General features: G+C 32.3%; 2 protein-coding genes across 11 annotated transcripts in view; one reads left to right on the top strand and one right to left on the bottom strand.

Annotated features, from left to right (window-relative positions):
* LOC143238816 (uncharacterized) overlaps nt 1-21,737 on the bottom strand; it is a 102,295-nt gene that overhangs the window by 3,402 nt on the left and 77,156 nt on the right. The window lies entirely within an intron of this gene.
* LOC143238817 (uncharacterized) overlaps nt 1-21,737 on the top strand; it is a 110,805-nt gene that overhangs the window by 56,828 nt on the left and 32,240 nt on the right. The window contains exons 4-5 of one of the 8 annotated variants that reach the window (XR_013020788.1): nt 2,580-2,629; nt 5,442-5,868. The exons of 2 other annotated variants lie outside the window; for them this stretch is intronic. The gene's annotated coding sequence lies outside the window, so the exon portion shown is untranslated. Of the gene's footprint in view, nt 1-2,579; nt 2,630-5,438; nt 5,869-21,737 lie in introns of those variants that run through there. 5 more of the 8 variants (XR_013020786.1, XR_013020785.1, XR_013020783.1 and 2 more) reach the window with 5 other exon arrangements.

Genomic DNA, 21,737 nt, shown 5'->3' with positions numbered 1-21,737 from the left:
TCAAAAGTTGGCGATGGGTGGTGATGACTAGTTGCCTTCCCTCTAGTCTTACACTGCTAAATTAGGGACGGTTAGCGCAGATAGCCCTTAAGTAGCTTTGCGCGAAATTATAAAAAACAACAAAGACGAAATCAAATGAGTAATAATTATGTTTGTACTGCAGTTAACTTAAAATATTGTGCTCAGTGATATTGCTAAAAGCATTACGCAAGCAAATGATTTATATATATATATAAATATATGTATAGTGCTTTAGCTTCCCGATGGCATAGTGGCAAATCTGAGAGCTTATATCAGATTTCGTCATCTGTGATGGGAAAAGCACAAAAAATCAGTTTTGGAACTCTGTGCTTAACAAAAAAAAAATTAAATGCTTTTGGCCAAGGCACCCACTAATGAAATGTGTTATTACTATTCAATAGCGATTCAAATGCTTCTGTAAAGAAACTGAATGCACATTTCATTTCACTTATGATGGGTATGAAATTAATTTTAATGGAAGTTTTGACCAAAATCATTCTTGAATATACATAGAATGATTAACGTGACGCATCAGTTCGTTTCAAGAAACTATTGAGCTTATATTCTTATTTATTGTTGTATTGAAGGTCCTTAATGTGCAATAGTTAAGTTAAAAGCTTCACTTTTAAAAAAAAATTGAAAATCTGAATATTTTTTAAAGAAAAAATGTGAAAGTCTAAACAAATTTTTTCTTTGACTAATCATCTGAATGTCAAAAATTAAGGATTCCCAGAAGATCATTTCAGAATAACAGCATTCATTGCTACTTTAGCCATTGTTATTGTGCAAGTCGATTCAAGATTTGAGGGATTGAATTTGTTTGCGTATAAATTCGCTATTCTTAAGTCAGCTGAAATAAGTAGCGCTAAAAACAAAGAAGTGAAAGCCACAGCAACACCAACACGCTAATAACAAAGAATTGAAGGCCACAGCAGCACCAATACTCAGATGGTTTGTCATCAACCATACCAATGTAACTGGTCTTATTTCGAACAGTTTTACGTCAGGACAATTCAAAGGCAACTTATGGCTATGTATCCTGACCATATATACATATTTGAGTAATGCACCATATATTAAAGTTCTATCGACGTGTGTATAGTGGTTTCTTGTTATCACTATCGGTGACTGTCACAAGTACGGAAATATCATTTTTTATAATTTAACACTATCAAAAGCTGCCTGAGAAATTCAATGAACAGATATCGAAAGGATTTGCGTTTTCATGTATTGCAACTGTACACGGTGGGGAAAAAGTGGGTTAGATGAGTAAGTGACATCAACATGCAGCGGAAGACCCACAAAAACAACTTCAACTCTGAAAATAACTTAAAAATACTTAATCAGAGTCTGGTGTGCACATATATGCATTTAGACGGAGAGACGCCATCCTGAAGTTTCGTAACTTTAAGATTTTATTTAAGATACGCTATAAGTTTCATAATGTGAAAATATAATAACTCAGATATTTCGGGTTCGTATGCGTGTGTGCATTTCGATTAAACAGGAACTAATCTGTTTAAACAATAGAGTTCGTGATGCGTTGATTTTATTTTTTTAACATTTAAGGCATTTATTTTTCTTCTTTGCTCAAGAAACTTATAATCACAGTTAACTCTTACATAAAACACATCATTATACTTTACTGGTATACCTCACAAAATAAATTCCACCAGTGAGTAAACTGTAAGTTTACAGACTTACAACACTAAAATAAGTGGTGCGATATCCTGTGATAGACCCAGATAACCTACTTGTGTGTCTTTGCGTCAGAACAAACAGCGAAATCAGCGGTTGTCTTTATGATTACACTGTAATGGAATGAAGTTTATATTAAATATCATCCACATCTTTTGTTTAACTATATGGACTTGAGACAAATGTAATGTTATATAGCTGTACATACATTAAAAAACTACATACGGCATAGTTTGTTTGTAAATATTTTATGTCATGTAATACACACTTCACATGATATCAGGTTTTCTTGATGAGTTCGAGGCAACTGTTAGTGTTGTAGACAACTGTAATGTTATATAGCTGTACATACATTAAAAAACTACATACGGCATAGTTTGTTTGTAAATATTTTATGTAATGTAATACACACTTCACATGATATCAGGTTTTCTTGATGAGTTCGAGGCAACTGTTAGTGTTGTAGACAACTGTAATGTTATATAGCTGTACATACATTAAAAAACTACATACGGCATAGTTTGTTTGTAAATATTTTATGTAATGTAATACACACTTCACATGATATCAGGTTTTCTTGATGAGTTCGAGGCAACTGTTAGTGTTGTAGACAACTGTAATGTTATATGGCTGTACATACATTAAAAAACTATACACGGCATAGTTTATTCGCAAATATTTTATGATATCAGGTTTTCTTGATGAGTTCGGGACAGTTGTTAGTGTTGTATTTCTTTTTTTTTATAAATGTGTCTTCTTGTATATAACTAATAGTTTTTAAAAACTTTTGTGGACGGTATTACAGAAGTATGTCATTGCTTTACTGTTAAAATACAATAAACATAATTTTATAACTATAGCGTGTCATCACTGAATAAAGCGGACTGCCAACGAAACTGTTTGCTGCAACGTATGTAAATATGGATTATTGTGTAGTAAGTAATATAATCATAGCTCCATATATATTAATTCAAATCAAAAGTCTTGTTACACAAATTCCTAAACATGTTTTGTTAGTAATGTTGTGCGTTTCATGTTTTGTTTAAGAACGAAATTCTCTTTAAATATATTTAATTCAGTGTATGGAGTAAATATATTATCTATGGGCTTTTAAGCATATAGTAACATATATCAGTTTAGGTGTGTGAATAATGTTATGGCTTTTCGTAAATTCGTTATTTAATATACTATAATATAATAAGTTACTAACTCAAAATAAAGTACGTGTAGTGCAAAGGTTTACTAAACGAATTCAGTAATATTCATCCACTCTCCGACGGGTCAGTGGTAAGTTTATGGTGTTACAAAGCCCAGAATATGGAATTCAATCCCACTCGGTGAACAGAGTACAAGTAGTTCTCTTTATACATTTCCACTAAAAAAAGCAATATATTCATCGAGGTTAATGCAAATTTAAATATGTTGTTGTCTAAATACTCAAATAACACTAAGAGGTTTTATGAATATGTCAGAAAATCAGCTAGACCATTTATTTTGGTTTTCTATAAATTCCGAGATGGAAAAAAGATGAAACAAATTAATGACTGTTCATCATCCAACAATTAAACCAATTTGTTTGTTCTTTGTTTCTTGAAAAACCTAACGTAAAGTTATCAATGACTTACATGGAAATATAAAATATTATCACACAAGTTCTAGATAACAATTATCAATGATTAAACAATAGTGAAAAAAATATGTTTTTACTTATAGAGTTAAATGAACTTCTTGAGTCAAGAATTGCTTTTGTTTGTATATATAAATATATTTTGTGTAAGAAAACGATTATTTTAACAAGCTATTTCGTAAACTTGTATTTCCTTTTAGTAATGTGTGAAAGAAAAAATCGACGTTGACAGATGTTTCAAAGTTAAACAACGTATTTGTAGGTTAAAATATTTGTAGATAAAAATATTTTCATCATGTGCACTGAAAATTAGTCAACATGCTTATATTTATGATGAATTTTTCATTTAAAAATAAAAGTTTCACTTATCAGCAACAGCTAATTGAAAAACCCTCATTTTAGAAAGTGGATAAACAAACTACTTTTCTAAGATTCGGTGTATATATAAATGTAACAGTGTGTCTAAAAAACTACTTTGCAGGGTATGGATGAACTTTCACCAAAATTAGTATGGAGGTTCATTAGACCCATATAAATGTTCAGTTTTGCGTTTTGGAGTTTCTTTGAGTTTTTGTGGGGTTTTTTTCTGCTACTTCGCTCCCTGTAACAAATTTAATATGGAGGTTCATTGGGTCCATGAAGAGAAACGTTCTAATGTTTAGTTTTGCAGTTTGCGTTTTGCGGTTTTTATGGGCGTTTTACTTTTTTTTTTTTTTACAATTATATATAAAAGAATCAGCTTTTTATGCCCTGAGATAACAGTTCATTAGTCATGAAATCATATAACGTCTGTTTAGGGTACAGGTACTCCAGCTAGTCGATGTGGAGATAATTGTACTGTGTGTTGTATGTCTATGTAACTACTTTACAGAATGTGGTTGGATCTTCACCAAAATATGTGTGTAGGTTCAGTAGTTCTATTCTATGAACTCCATAACTTTAGTCCAGGAGATTGGTACTCCAACTAGTACAAAATAAGTTTTCAAACTTATAAAACTTCAGAAATAATTTTGAAATGATACTTATGCACTAGTGAAAATGAGGTTTCTCAGAGATATGCCTTATTGTGAATAAAATCTACATTGTATTAGAGCATACTTTTACATTTGTCCAATAAATCTCGTAAATGTCAACAAATATATCATTTACTAATACCCTTCTTTTTTTTCTACATTTCATGGCATTTTGTTAGTAAAGTTCCATAATGAATTACACATTGAAATTTTCCACCGATGAAGTTATGTAATGTGTTCGTAAAAATATTAACATCCGATGTGAATCCACTGAAATTAAATGGTTTTTAACGTAAAATATTTGAAGTTACCGATTAATAAGGGTTAATCTCCATTATCGCTTCCGAGGTTTATAGTATCTCAACTATAGCAAACTAATAATGTGTATTGTTTCTTGGCCTACTGCTATGGTTGCGTGAGGGGACTTTCTATACATTTTAGGCTGCTCAACAATATTGACAATACACTATGTTTATACATATGTTGTTGATTCTTACATTCGAGACTTTTGTACAACTTTAGTGAATAGGCGGGAATTTCGAAATACATATTTAACAATATAAGGTATGTTCATTTCTAAATACAAATTTAACTTAAACAAGTATCGACACCAAAATAGATATATGAGACTAAAATTATCCGTCACATAATCGTACGCTTTTTCATAAATTCAAGAATAGAAAAGTTAATCTAGTGTCCTTATACACTTGCAAGCAGTTAAAGTTTCTTTCGTGCAGCCAATCAAGTGGTTTTATGCATTAAGGAATAAACAAAGTTTCTCGATCATACGACACCCATAGGGAATGTATTGGATTTGCAGCAAAAATGAGAAAAGTAAAAATATATGTTTGCTTCTTCTTGTTTTTGCAGTTAAACGTTTTGATAGATTGTTTTGAAATAAATATTTTACACCGGTTTGAACCTCTTGAGGAATTGCTCATATCGTTATAGCTTATGGAAATATAATGAGTTGTAAAACTGTTAAACAAAATATAAGAGTTTTAAATTACAACTTTAAATATTGTCTTATAGCAATAATTATCTCTGCCACCGAAGTATGTGAAATGTATTTTTGTCAGCAGGATTTCTCACTATCCTGTCAAAAATCGGACGGTGTTTGTTCATAACGACGGACACAAGGACACACCTTCGAATTTTTAAGAGCCGTATGTGATCAACGTTGCGTGAAGGAGAAATGCACTCTGGTGGGTTCGTCATGGCGAGGTGGTTACGGCTCTCGACTCGCAATTCGAGGGTTGAGGTTTTGACTCCCCGTCTCACCAAACATGTTCGTCCTTTCAGCCGTTTGGGCGCTATAACATTATGGTCAACCCCACTATTCGTTGGCAAAAGGGTAACCCAACAGTTGGCGGCGGATGGTGATGACTAGCTGCCATCCCTTTAGTCTTTGACTGCTAAATTATGGACGGTTAGCGCAGACAACCATCGTATATCTTTGCGCGAAATTCAAAAATAAACAAGTGCTCTACTAAGCGGTCATCGGTGTGATTTTTAATAACAATAACGTCACATATTTAACAGTATCGTTACCTATTTAACAGGATTTTGAAATAAGATAATGCACAACTTTGCAACAGGAAATATTCAAAGATTGAGTTTCAAGAGATCAAATGAAGTTCCATTCATTTATCCACAGTACTTTCCAAATTCTTTATAGAAGGACATGTAACAACATAATTTAAAATGTGAGAATATTAATGATAACTTAAACTACTTTGAGAAAATTTAATAACAAACTTATCATAAATTGGCGTTATATTAAAAAAGCATGATACTTACTTACACTAAACTTCCTTTTGATGTGCATTTTCTTTGGTATAGATTACATAGTTGAAACAAATTTATCGTTTTCTATTTCTTTCGAGAATGAAAACCGATTTGTTGCAAATTCTTTTGACCAGTTTCATCAGACACATCATGAAGATTTTTTTTCTTGAGAAAATATTTTAGAGAACTTTGGTAATTACACTCAAAATGATTCGAAATATTGATCACCGCGTGAAATCTTGCTCTCAAACAGTCGTAGGGACAAATATTTATGAATTAGTTTTATTAAATAAGACAGTAAAATTAAAACGTATGGGATCAGGAGCTTATTTGTAAACATGCCGTGGACCACATTTCCTAGTTTCAAAGATATATACAAATCTTCAATTACGCAAACTAACGTGAACCAAAACCACCTGAGACAATACGATAATAAAAAAAAAGATATTAATAAATTAATTTTCAGCTTCAGGTTATAACCTTGAAATACTGGAATTTGAACTGAAATGAATAGTTAATTTCTTTTAAAGTAATCATACCGAAATATAAAATAGAAACAACTATAAGGAATTTTGATCAAAATGACATCGAACTACTTACACCAAACTTGATACTATCTGCGAACCTCAATACATGAAATTCATTATGTCATTGTTTTCAGATTTTATCAAAGTACAATGTTCTTATAGGTATTTCCTTACATTTTGCAATAAAGGTTTGGCCATTAATAACAAACATACTTAGAGTGTGATAAAATATGAAGCACACATAAAAGTTTAAACCGCTGTAAAGGAAACGAATTAAACGCTGAACGTTTCGGCAATGACTCCTTAGAGACCTTAAAAACAAAGAGAGTGTGATAATATACAGAAGTAGAAAACCACTTCGTGGTTACGGAAGAACCAGGAGGACAATAAGTAATTTCAGTAGTAATAAAGCACAAGAGAAAGAAGGAATTATGGAAACGTTCTTCTGGAAAGGAAACAACAGGCGATTAGGGAAGTAGGCGTGTTATAGTAGATTATGACGTCCCAGAAATAAAATGAAAATTAATTCCTTTCCGAGTTTCATACTGACTATTAATTCTATTTAGCTTTATAACATGGGTTTATTATTATTATTTGAAATTGCTCATACAACTTAAACTTTTTCAAGCTTTCACATGATTATTTTACGTTAAATTAAAACAAGCATTATTTGACTTATCTTTTACTATACGTTGAAAAATATCTTTGTATATAAAGCAAAGATTTGTATAAAAGATCCAGTTAAGCCATCCAGAATGTACTGACTAGGTGATGGGTTTTTGCTAGACTAAATTCGGTTGCTTTTTCGACTTAACAAAATACACTTGGTTATAATATTTACTGCTCAGAAACTACCTTTTTAGATTAATCAAAATACCACTCTCTATACGGATGAGATTTCTGAAATGACAAACTCAGTCATAACTGATTTGACTCTTTGTAAGTTGAATACATTTCGTTTTTTATTTTAAAATGTTTTATGAAAACCTTTTAGTTTGGTTTCTAAGAAACCACTAAGAGCGTGATCTTTAGTCTAAATTATTGTCATTGTTAACATGAAGGATGTGAGAAGAAATAAGTCTTTATTTCCTGTAGGCAGACTCATGAGAATACAGTTAATAAACGTATTCTAATAGCCATGAAGATGTTGGCAGCAATGTCTACTTCTCAGCATGTTCATCTTTACGTATAATATGGATTTTCCATTATTAAAGCTCGTTAAATGTACTTGTAATATTATGAATCCAGAGCGTACAGTTGCTTTAATAACATAAGCTGTTTGGAAATGTTTGTCCATACAGACCATCCTTGAGAGTATCATACACACACACAGAGACTGAACTTTATAACGTGCTAGATTAAAAAGATATGTGAAATAGAGAAGAACTATATATCCAATATTTCCAATTGTAGTTTTACACAACTAGTATAGTAAGGCAGGCTATTATCATATTACCGAAGAACTACTTCAATTTAAAAGTAGAAACATGCTGTTTGTAACATTAGATGGCAGATAGTCACCGACTTTAACATCAAAATGCCATCCTTTCATGAAGAACTTGATTACAGCAAGTTTTTCAAAACCAATGCTACTCACAGTTGCCATTCTACAAGTCTGTTACATGCCTCTTACTGTAATATATAACAACACTAGTGGCATAGAATACAGAGGGGTTAACATGATTGTTCACTTGTCTTTGTTTACTGGTAGGACAAAAAACCCAGTTTCTTTTTCTGAATAAACCTCCTTAAAGATACGGCTCTTTCAGCGACTCAATTGTGATTTTGGACGTTTACCGCTAAAATTAAGAGCTCAATCCCGACTCTAAGCACACCACAGGTAACCTATATGTAGTTTTGGGCTTCACAACAAAACAAACTAAAACTACGTCTTAAATATAATTATACCACTATTAAGACTAATGAATATATAAATTGTCAATAGGTTATATACTCTATTGAATATTCGTGTATCTATTGTTCCTAAGATTAAAGAATCTAATATCTAGCCAGTTACTGCATTTTACTTTTGTAATATTTAAACATTACTTAGGTGCTCCACTTACACTTCACACATCCATTATGATTAACAGAAGGTAAGTTCTACTTATGCATAACTCAATTAAGATATTTATTTAAAACCTATCCAAAGCTAGGCTTATTTGTATTAATATTTCACACTTTGGCTTTTTTCCTGGCTGTTTGAAACTGGAGTTCTTTTTCCATCTTTCTTTCGTTCTAGATAAAGATAATTTTTGAAATGTCAGTACAGAACAGACTTATAATTCCAGTTGTAAATAAACTAAGTAAAATGCATAATGTGAGTTTGTAAAGTGGTCATTGATTTCATGGAAATGAAAATATAATAGTCTTACAAACAAACTTTAAGCTTAACTAGAAATAAGGCAGGCTTTTTAAAAGCATAAAGCCATAAGAATCAAACTCCTCTTAAGCCTCCTAGAATTAACTAAGACAGTTGAGCTTTTAAATAATAACCAGACAATATTACTTACCCAGAAAAGAAAAAAAGATATATTCAGTTAATCTTTTTTTTTAATTTTTCCAAAACGACCAGTTTATTTTTGAATTTAACTTAATTAGGTACGAGCTAATTTCACCATAATAATTTTAAATTCTAGCACAAACAATTTAAAAAAGAATATTATAATAAAGCTTCAATTAAAATTATTGGCCTGCTCAGTAACATAAATTATTTTTCTCATTTCTTTAAGTATTTTATAAGTAATAACTTCAGTTTGTTGCGTTTCCAGAAAGTTGATGCGTATACCAAAAACACACTCATTAAATCCTCTGCAGGAATGCAGGCGGCACAAAAACTTCTAAAATTGTAAAATTTGTCTTTATTTTGGTTTTTGTCAACAACTATTTTATGGATCGTTTTTATATCTTCTTGAAATGCGCTTTATAGAACTCCATATGTTGTTTCATGTGGAGAAACTACCTTAAAATTACCCTGGAAATTTCTGGGTCCGAAATTTGAAATCACTGGCCGACTAAATATCTACAAAACATAAAATAAAACATTGATATTAATAATGTCTAAAGCTGATTACTTATTTTTAGTTTGTATTTACATATTCAAAAAAAAAATATTAGTAATCGACTTTATCAGTGCAGTTACTTGGTTCAAAGTCAGGATTTTAAGCTTTGAATGAATTTTAACCTCTTAGTTATCGTTAGAGGTTTTCAATACTAATATATTTGTAAAGGTATAATTTATTTTTAGGTACAGAAAACAACGACTTGTTCTTTTATAGAGGCATATAACACAAAAGCAGTAAATCAACAATCATACGAATATTACAAATTAGATGAGATTTAAAAATATAGCAAACAACATTTTCATGTTATAGCTGTTAAATAAAATAACTTTCTTAGTTTTACCTAACTATATAACAGTAAGAAACTCATTTGAAGAAATATTCACTTATATGTTCTTCTGGTATTCTGTGTGTGTTTTCTTATAGCAAGCCACATCGGGCTATCTGCTGAGCCCACCGAGGGGAATCTAATCCGTGATTTTAGCATTGTATATGTTCTTCTGGTATTCTGACTAAAATTATTCTTGCACAATTTTAAGTAAGCCAGCAAGAGATAAGGATCTAGTATTTACTAGGAAGAGGCTTACTGAAATTAACTCAGTCGAAATAAGGAGTCCAAATAATGTTAACATCAAATATTAAGAGCATTATTTATTACACAAAAATGCCAAATGCAACAAGTTTTAATTTGACAAAAGATTAGAAAGTAAAATAAACTCAGCTACTGAAACAAAGAAAACACAACACAAGACTAGAGCCATGTTCAGGTCATTGTCACTTGCTTAAACTTTAACTATCTAAATATTCTTAATCGCAAAATATTTAAACATTTGAAGAAATCAATCGAGTACAAATGTCTAACAAATTTTGCCAAACTTCCATCTTCCTACGTAGCCATCAAATTAACAACAAGCAAAAGTCCACCTGAATGATCATCCACATTAACAAACTTGTTGAAAACATAACTCCCTATATTGGCATATACCATTGAAGGTTATACTTTAAACAGATCAAAAACAAGGCTTACAAGCTCTCACTGGATCCCGAAACAACGTACAAATACGATAAATTTTGGAAACCACAGTTAAATGTAAACCTAAACTAAAGGAAAATATATTTTTAGAGTATAAACCTGTTAATGAAGGTCATGTATTTGTCTTTTTGTTTCATTTATTGAAATTCAAACAGAATGTCAAAGTCACATAAAACACAACACAATAAGTTATTTCAGTTCTTCCCTGACGTAGAAATGAGGCTTAAAAAATAACTACGCTGTAGAACCCGATGTCTTACTTTTAAATACCAAATGGCATCTTTTAGTCTGTACCCAAATCAAGACTCTTTACATTATTTTCATTTTTGAGACGCTTGGAAAGTTATCTTGAGATTCCACTGGAGTCGTAAAATTATCCTATAAAACTCCATTCTGCGTATCTTACACAACTTTGTTACATAAAGTAGTAAAAACACATTTATGTTCCTACTTTCTGTATTTAACCATATTTTGGATGCAGTTTATGTATCTTTGAAGAAAAACTAGTTCTTACAATCTTACTAATATGACTAATATTACTTTGTTTAAAAGTATAAATTTACCTGATGAGATATAAACTTATGGAAATCAATTTTAAGTGTCTCACAGATAATAATGCTATAAAATCACACAAGAATATTTTAGAAATAGTAAAGTGTTATATATGAGGGCTATTTATGTTAACTGTCACTAATATAGCAGTAAAATACTAGAGGAAAGACAGCTAGTCATCACCACCCACTGCCAACTTTTGGACTACTCTTTTACCAACGAATAGTGGGATTGACCGTAACATTATAACCCACCACGGCTGAAAGGGCGAGCATGTTTAGCGCGAAGGGGATGCGAACGCGCAACCCTCAAGTTAGGAGTCGCACGCCTTAACACGCTTAGCCATGCCGAGCCAGACCAATTGCACAAAATAATATTAATATAAAAATTAGTTTATTTACATAATAATATGATGCTAAGCATCTGACATGTTAATAACTTGTTCTTGGAGCATAGTAACAGTATATTAATTGTTATAGGTAGCGCTTTTGAGTAGGTCTTGTAACTGCATTTTAAGACCATGGAAAGTTTTAGGATTTTTGTAGAAATTTTTTCAGAAAGATGTCTCTCAATAAAATTATCAACTCTTCCATATGTGATTTAACATTTCTGAGGTTTCTTTCAACAGCTGATTCAGAGACATTTATTAATATTATTGAGTTGCATATTTGCATACTTATTCAAAAATTAGGATATAAATCCAAATCTTCGACCCCCCAGTGGCTCAGCGGTATGTCTGCGGACTTACAACACTAAAAACTGAGTGTCGATACCCGTGGTGGTGGTTCCAAACATGGGACGTAGAAAAGTGGAAGAAGGTTTTGTTCTCTGATGAGAAAAAATTTAATCTGGATGGTCCAGATGGCTTCCAATGTTACTGGCACGATAAGGATATCCCACCGGAGACATTTTCTACACGTACAGTGGAGGAGGTTCCATCATGATTTTGGGTGCTTTCTCCTTCCATGGAACAATGAAGCTTCAAGTTATACAGGGCGTCAAACAGCAGCTGGCTACATTAGCATGTTGGAGATAGTACCCTTATCGACTGAAGGCCCTCGCTTGTGTGAAAATGACTGGATCTTTCAGCAGGACAACGCTGCAATCCACAATACCCGCAGGACAAAAGAACTTTTTCATGGTGAATAACGTGATTCTTTTGGACCATCCAGCGTGTTCGCTCAAACTGAACCCCACTGAAAATGTTGGGGGTGGATGGCAAGGGAAGTCTATAGAAATGGACGTCAATTCCAAACCATGCATAATCTTCGTGAAGCCATTTTCACCACTTGGAATAACATTCCAGCCAGCCTTCTGCAAACGCTTCTAACGACCATGTCAAAGCGAATGTTTGACGTTATTCGTGATGACAGCCGTGCAACTCACTACTGAGACCTCTTGTTGGGTATTTCCTACTCTGTTTAGGACTTCTTTTTGGTATGGTCTTAAACTTTTGACCAGCGAGTATTTAGGGTAATTTGATAGTGTTCATATTTTCCCTATTAAATGCTAAAAATGTTTTTTAATTTTATTTTCCCTTTTCTTATTTTCTTAAGTGGTTTAGTCTAACAACGCAAAATGCATATTTTTTCTTTATGTTCATTGGCCTTAAGATTTTGGCCAGCAGTGTATATATCGCTGGAGTGATAAATGTCTGTTTAAAACTTGTAATACTGACATAACAATAGCACTGATGACCTCATTCCTTTCTTCTAATACTATACTAATTGCACCTCGGTGGCACAGTGGTAAGTTTGCAGACTTACACACTAAAAACTGGGTTTCGATAACCGTAGTGGGCAGAGCACAGACATCCCATTGTGTAGCTTTGTGTTTAATTCAAAACAAACAAACTATAATAATTATTCTAATACTTCTATGTGCACTACATATAAATGTAAAAAAGTACATTCCAGGGAAGTTTTAAAATGTCTTTTACCCCCGTTAAAGTTGCTGGTAAAATGGTCATATTATATTAATTTTCCTGCCCAAAATGGCCAAGCGTGTTAAGGCGTGCGACTCATAATCTGAGGGTCGCGGGTTCGCATCCCCGTCGCACCAAACATGCTCGCCCTTTCAGTCGTGGGGGCGTTATAATGTGATGGTTAATCCCACTATTCGTTGGTAAAAGAGTAGCCCAAGAGTTGGCGGTGGGTGGTGATGACTAGCTGCCTTATCTCTAGTCTTACACTACTAAATTAGGAACGGCTAGCACAGATAGCCCTCGAGTAGCTTTGTGCGAAATTCAAAAAAACAAACAATTAATTTTCTATTTCTAGATGTTGCATTTTTTTGTCTTTCTACTTCTTTATTTCTCTTTATTGTTTCTTGATATCTCTGGTTTCTGATAAATATGCCAAGATAATATGTCTTATAAATTATACAACAACTTTTAATCACTGATGCTCATTATATTCTACCAACGCGTAAAAACTTATACTCCTTAAAATAACTTTTGAAAATTCCATAAACAAAATGAAAAACATTTCATGAGGATAATACACCATTTTATCATTTTAGCAAAGCAAAGTATCTTTTCACCATCACAGTAGGTCTTTCTCCTTTACTTGGAATCAACTTGTTGCAATTAAAAAGTGCAGGCCTGGCATGGCCAAGCGCGTAAGGCGTGCGACTCGTAATCCTAGGGTCGCGGGTTCGCGCCCGCGTCGCGCTAAACATGCTTGCCCTCCCAGCCGTGGGGGCGTATAATGTGACGCTCAATCCCACTATTCGTTGGTAAAAGAGTAGCCCAAGAGTTGGCGGTGGGTGGTGATGACTAGCTGCCTTCCCTCTAGTCTTACACTGCTAAATTAGGGACGGCTAGCACAGATAGCCCTCGAGTAGCTTTGTGCGAATTTCCTAAACAAACAAACAAACAAAATTAAGAAGTGCCCTCTAGTAGCACAGCGGTATGTTTGTGGACTCACACTGCTAGAAGCCGCGTTTTGATACCCGTGGTGGACAGAGCACAGATAGCCCAATGCGTAGCTTTGTGCTTAATTCTAAACCAACAAAGAAGTAATAGGTTTTTTTTTTGCAATTAATTTAAATATTACAAATAAAAGTTGAATATATTTATTGATATTCTAAAATAAAAGGCTTATCAAGTTATTGAATTTTCTATGAAAATCTCTATTTTTTCACACGCAAAAGCTCAAACAATTTTACACTGTCTTATGCAAAGAAGTGGCTGATAATGTCTAATTGATAACACAATTTCTGAGTAGCTTACACTTTTCAACAATAATTAATATGAATAATATACAAAAATTAAGTTAGCACTTCAACGTCAGATAATAAATGAATCCCAAAATGTAATAGATTTTGTGCTTTTTGGTATAAGTGAATCAAGTAAACATTATTAATTTACAGAAATAATGCTAATGCTCAAAATAAACTGTATACAAAAATTAGTATATTTTTAACATGAATATAACTTTTTTATTTATATACTTATAAAATTGAATGTTTTCAAATAAATTACCTAATATGGGACATTCTGCATTTAAATCCTTTATGTCCTGATGATATGACACGGGATCACATTTATTTAACTTGTTTTTAAATCAGTAAGATTGTCATTTACACTTAATATTAAGTTATATTGAGTGAAAGAGAAATTGCAATCTCAGTGTCTCATATAGTTGTATAAATCTATAATGAGTTTTAAGTTGATTTCCCAAAGGTTATAGATAAAGGAGAATAATTATGAAAGTTTAGGTTAAATAATTTTTTGTGTGAAAATAAACGAAACCATTTAAGAAAATTAGAATAAAATCATGACCAACGCACATATTTTCAGACAAATATCCCTGAGTTTCTAATCATATTATGTTAACAACTATTAATTTGGATAAGGAAAGTAACTGAGAAGCTATATGAGCTTATATAAGAAATTATAATGCTAGATTTCTAGATGGTTCATTACACACGTACAAGACATAGTATGATAATAAAGGGATATTGAGTCTGAAGTATAGCTTTACGTTTACAAGGCTTTATTATTCATACTAGCGGAGATTACTCGTTAAATAAACAAAAGTTGTATAAATAACAATGTTATATAATGTCCCCCTTCCTTCTTTCTTTTATTATTAAATCCCTAAAGACCTCATTAGATGCTAATTGCATAACCTGCTTTGTGGAAGATAACAATTGACTCATTTAACTAATTAAGCACTTGTGTCTTTCAATTCAAAGCCGAAAGTATATAACAATTAGAAATATGCCCTGTTTCAGGATGACTTTTATTCCATTTTCGGAAAAGAATCTTGAAACACAATAGCCCTTGTAATCGTCGGATAGTTTCCAGTTACCATACAAAACATTACGGAAATCGAGCTGGCTAGCTCTGGTTGAAGGATGTTAGCACACAAACATAGACACACTCACGTACAAATATGTAATGGATCATTTATATGGTAAGATAACCATGGTGGTAAAGAGCCAACATTATCTAGATCATGAAATAAAATCCATGTAGATCTAAACAACATTATATGAATCCTGTATATACTTAGTTTTATTCAGTCTTTTCCTTTACACCTGTATAAACACACTAAACATACGGCGGACTGCATTAATACAATTGCCGATAAGGAAAAAGTAAATTCACATATAAATTTTATAAACTATAAAATCATAATCATTGATATTTATAACAATTATTACTTTTTTAGTGTTTTAGCTGCTAAACTGAACAGTTTTCCATACCTATTTTCAAGTTTATTATCTCTTTTAGAATTCATTATTTATTAATACTGTTTTCCAAAGTTCAATACAGATCATAGCCTAGCCTATCTAACTCCTATTTTAGTAAAATAGTGTCAAAAATAAAGTTTACAAAAACTACATTTTCGCGTTAACTTATTTTGTATACTATGATAACCTATTCAAATAGTACTTATGCGTTTAAACACGACTGAACATTTTTTTAAAAAATGAAAAACTTTCTGCTGTTAAGTTAGCTATGTTATAGAGTAAGATAAAGGCTAATTAATATTTTTGGGTCTACGCTCTAGTTTTATTAACACTGTTTCTACAAACTACAAGTCAAAATAAAAGTTAACATTTAGTTCATAGGCTTCTTTTTTTCTCTCTTTCAACTTCCTGAACGTAACGCTGAACTGCATTTTACAGGTGCAGGTATATGATTAACGATTGAAATTTTTGTTTTCAAAAAAATTCTACCAGGCCTTGTCCAACAGTTATCATGAAAGCGCTGAAAATCATGTACGCTGTGGATGCTTTACTTTCCCACACTCCTTTGAATTTAGCAATTTCGGATTTTAAACCAGAGGTGTGTGAAAATAGCATTTCTGGCAATCTTTTGGCTCACTTTATCCTATATTCAATATCACAATTCATCAACTGGACTGGCATTTCGGACATACTTTTGTCTCTCCGTTAGCTTTAGTATGTTTATAACAAGAAGCAATACCTGAATATAACTCATAATATATGGCCAAAGCACATGGGAATTTCAAAATGGCATTGATTTAGTATACGGATTATTGTAGATATTATTTAGAACAACAGTACATAAGTTTTGATTTTCATTTCTTTTTATTCTATTCAAACTAAATTTTCATTTATGAACTTTGCTCAATGAAATATGCTCATTTGCTGTTATTGTAGTCTTTCCTTTTTTATTACAATAAATATTTTGTTGAAGTAAAAATATATTCATATAAAGCTTTTTATTACATGTTTTTCGTTAATCAAACATTTTGTTAAAAACTAAAAAAAAAATTCACGGTATCATACAACAATACATATATGTGTGCATTATTTGCAGAAATGGTGTTTAATCCAGTTAACATATATAACCTTTCTTATCAAGACACATAAAGGTAAGACAGAAGCGAAAGCAGCGAGGAAGTTAATTCGTTTTTTTTCTAAACACCATGGAGCTTCGTTTATTCAAAATATGATTCTTAATGAGATTCCCAGGAGTATTGTGTCTTACAATTGTCAATTTTCATGTCTTAAACTAAAATCGAGTTCTTATTGTGCATGACTGTTACTCTTTCAAGAAGCCTTGGAAGTATTTCTTATGGATACTATAGGTGTTATTGACACAATTTTCAAATAACTTCTGGCATCTGTTGATCAGGTGAAAAATGTATACATGTTTCAAAATCAAGTCAATATTCTAACTTTATTTGAACTTGATTTTCATACAGACCCCACCCCCATGTAAGCTTTCCATAATTCATCAAATGTACAATTATATGAGATTCCAAGTCAGAAATTTTAAGTATCTTGAAGCAAATTTCATAAAAGACGAAACAGTAGAAAATAAAATAATAAGCAGATTGACATTAGACACAAGAAACCTTGCCAAGCTCAAATAACTCTGTACAGGAAAGGACATTGTTAAAAATAAAATCAACAGCTTTATGTTGATGTGGACTCTTACAAACACATTGGAAAAGACACTTCAAAGTGAAATACTTTAAAATACTTTTATATATTTTCTATATCGTGCAAAGTACAAACAAGTCAGTTAAAGAGGAAATTTCACGGAAACTCGACGTCAATGAATCATTAAGAGAAACCTTGAGAAGAAAGAAACTACAGTTGTTTGGTCATGTGAAAAGTAGACCAGGCACCATTGCGAATACTTTCCTACATATATTTGTGGAAGTAAAGAGCAAAAGAGGAAAACCAAATATAAACTGAAAGACCACCATAAGAGAACGTACTAAGACTTCGGCGATAGAATACGTGATAATGAGGGAAAACCAGGAAATTTGAAGAGTTATATCGATGCAATTAAAGGTGCCCTTATAACCAGAATGATCATGGGTCTAACTAGACTTTTCATAAAGGTAAAGTAAGTTCGTTATATTCTAAAATCGATGTTTATGTGGATTGCTAGAAAAGAAGTATTTCACTCTTTCATAATTAATTCCATATCTCAAACGCATTAATTCTTAATGAAGAACATGTTTTCAGTAGATTACTATTACTCTTGTACATATGCAAATGGAATGCCGGGTAACAAGTATAAGACTGATCAGTGGCTCTCGTGAATTTAAATTTTCATAATTCTCTACTCAGTAGAACTTAATTTGAACGTTTTTTTTTAAACATGTACGTTAACGAGTTAACAGTTAATGAAATATTTACATGTTTTTATTTAAAATGCTATATATTTTGAACCCATATCGAACAACGAGTTTTTGATACTCAGAGACGAAAATGCGGAGAATCGTACGTTCGTTTAGATGTTGTGTACATCACCGTGCTAGAATCATTCTCTTAAATAATGTATTTAAGGGAAAGAAAAACGATGAACGGTGGTTTCAATTCTTCAAGAGTGACTGAAGCAGACTGAATGATGCTTTCGATGACTAAACCGCTCGGAAAAGGTGCGCGTGTAAGGATAGATTTGAGCGTCTTGGGTCACGTGGAAGACTTCGTTCAGAAAGGGTCATTTGTCCAGTTGTGTCAGGACCATTTGTCAAGCGAGAATTAATGTCGTTCTTAGGAAGTGTTTGGAAAAAGAAAGCTTTTTTCTGTACTTTACTCCTTCAGAGTTCAAGCTTACTTGTTACCATTTCCTTTAAACACAAACGTTTAACATGCAACAAAATTCTAATGAGATTTAAAAATAAACAGTTTTCTAAAACATTGAAATTTACTAACAAACACGATGGCTGTATTACTTAATTATCTATTCTGTTTAATAACTGTACAATTTTTTTTTGTCTCGATTGACTAATTTAACGTTTGAGCTTGTCTTATTGTAAATACTTGTCCCTCAGCGGCACAGCAACATGCTTGCAGACTCATAGCGCTAGAAATCGGGTTTCGATATACGTTGTGGGCAGAGGTCACATAGCTCAATGTGTAGTTTTGTGCTTGACTTCAAACAATACTTTTAAAAGTAGTGGAATGTTTAGTTGATTTTGTTCTTTCTTAGTAGTAATGTCTTATCAATTGTTACTTGTTCAAAGCCAAACTGTGGTATTTTCTGTTTGTTTTGAATTTCGTGCAAACCAACTCGAGGGCTGTCTGCGCTAGCCGTCCCTAATTTAGTAGTGTAAGTAATTTAGCTGAAGGTGTTACCACCACCCACCGCCAACTCTTGGGTTACTCTTTTACCAACGAATAGTGTGATTTACCGTTACATTATAACGCCCCGACGGCTGAAAGAGTGAACATGTTTGGTGCGACCGAGATTCGAACCCGCGACCCTCAGCTTACAAATCGAACGCCTTAACCCACCGGTCCATGCCCGGCTGGTATTTTCTGTTATTATTTGGTCAAGAACAAACCGACATCTTATTTTTTATTACTTGTTCAAGAACAAAATATCATATTTTCTGTTATTACTTGTTCAAGGAAAAACGAACGAAAGTAGTAGTTATCAATATTGTTGTTGCTTTATACAAGTGAAATCATGCATTTGATTATGAGATATAAAGTAGAAATTGATATATCATTTTTTCTTACCTTAATATTTTCCGAAGTTAGTGTATATGAAGATATTTTATAAAAACAATAAGTATTATTATTATTATTTAAGTTTAATGGTGTTATTCTTTGTTTGTCTGTAGATAAGCATAAAGCTATTTAACACTGTACTGTGCCCACGACCGGTATCGCAACCGATTATACGTCCGCATATTTATTGCAGATTGGCCTATAAGTTATTCTAAATCATAAACAATCACAGCGAAGGAAAATTAAACACAAACAAAATATTAAACACAAATATAGTAATTACGTGTTATTCTTCCATATCTCTTATTTGGTTTGTCTGAGAATAATGCATGTATTAAATATTTTTATTTAGTCTTTTTTCTTTCACAACAAAACAAAGGAAACTGCCAAATTATTCTAGAATTATATTAAAGCACTATCGCAAGAACAGTAACAAATGTAAACTAATACTAAAACAGGCCTGTGTTCATCAGTTTTTGTTTTTGATGGCATCTACAGTCTTTAAAATTCGAGACATGAAGAACACAGTAAACAGTTTATTGTTTTCCATTCAACTCATCTTTGGTATAACATAAAACATATTCTCTCTGGATCTTAAAATTTTTTTCTTTCAGAAATCTCTTCCATTTGCAATACAAGTTTTCTAGCGTTTTACCCTTTCTAAATGCTTTCGATACGATCTTGCTTTGCATGAAAGACGTGTAGACGAAACAAATTAAACCGTTGTCATAGGTACGGTTTACATTTTTGAGTAATAACGTAAATAACAAGACCTGTGGTGGATTTAATGTCTTGAAATGTTTAAGTGTTCTACGGTAAATCCGGTACGTTGAATCTGAAAATGATATCCCTTTTTATCCATCATATGCAGGTTTTTCACAAACGTCATATGTACTTTTATAAATTAATCATTTTCCTTGAATGCAGGTCGCATTTTGTTACGCTTAAAATGTTGATACTACTGGCTCTAGATTTCTTTAGACCAATCGCGACTTCAGAGTCTTATCTACCTTTCTAGGACTCAAACATACCAATAAAAAATGTTCATTGTGGTAAATAAAATAGTGACAAATGTTATTTTCGAAATCTGCGCAGTTAAATTATGGAAAATCGATTATTAAAACAAAACCCACTTGTATGAAGTTTAAATTTGGAGACTTGTGTAATTTGCAAAGAGTATATTATAATTTAAAAATTATCGTTAAAATTACGATTTAGTACTTGTACAGCAGCTGTGTTAATTAGTTAGATGTGACTTAGTATTTAGTGTGTTAGGATGCGAACCGAAGGGCACTTTATAAATGTTAGAGTCAATCTCATTTTACTTTCAAAGAACTGACCAAAACCTTAGTGGCGGAAAGCCCTGGTTAACATTCAAAATTGACAACAACTGTATTTGAACTCTAGGAGTTTCTGGTCTTCCTGTTAGCCCACGTATACATTAGAGACTATTCAATTGAAGAGTCCGATTTCTGTATTAATAATTTAAGAACAACGTTTAGCGATAAACAAATTTGTGTGTGTTGCGTCAGTTTTCCAGTAAAAACACAAACTATTGATAAGAAAGCTTTGAACAATTTCCCGTTGAAGGTTTTAATGTAAAATTCCTTAACTTTGAATACACTGATTTACGAATGACATTTTTTCGTAAAAGATTCATAGTTGTTAGGTTAATGTTCCTCTTATTAATATATCTTATGCTTATGTTGATATAATTACTACATTGACATATATATTACAAAAAAACATAAACCAGTGTAGTAAAAGTAATACAAAGTTATACGGCCCTTAATTATTCAATGCGAAGCTACTCGAGGGCTATCTGCGCTAGCGGTCCCTAATTTAGCAGTGTAAGGCAACTAGTCATCACCACCCATCGCCAACTCTTGGGCTACTCTTTTAACAACAAATAGTGGAACTGACCGTCACATTATAACGTCCCCACGGCTGAAAGAGCGAGCA

This window comes from Tachypleus tridentatus, chromosome 13, assembly GCF_004210375.1.
Source record: "Tachypleus tridentatus isolate NWPU-2018 chromosome 13, ASM421037v1, whole genome shotgun sequence".
In the NCBI taxonomy this organism is placed as follows: Eukaryota; Metazoa; Arthropoda; class Merostomata; order Xiphosura; family Limulidae; genus Tachypleus; species Tachypleus tridentatus.
This window is presented reverse-complemented; position numbering and strand designations above follow the sequence as displayed.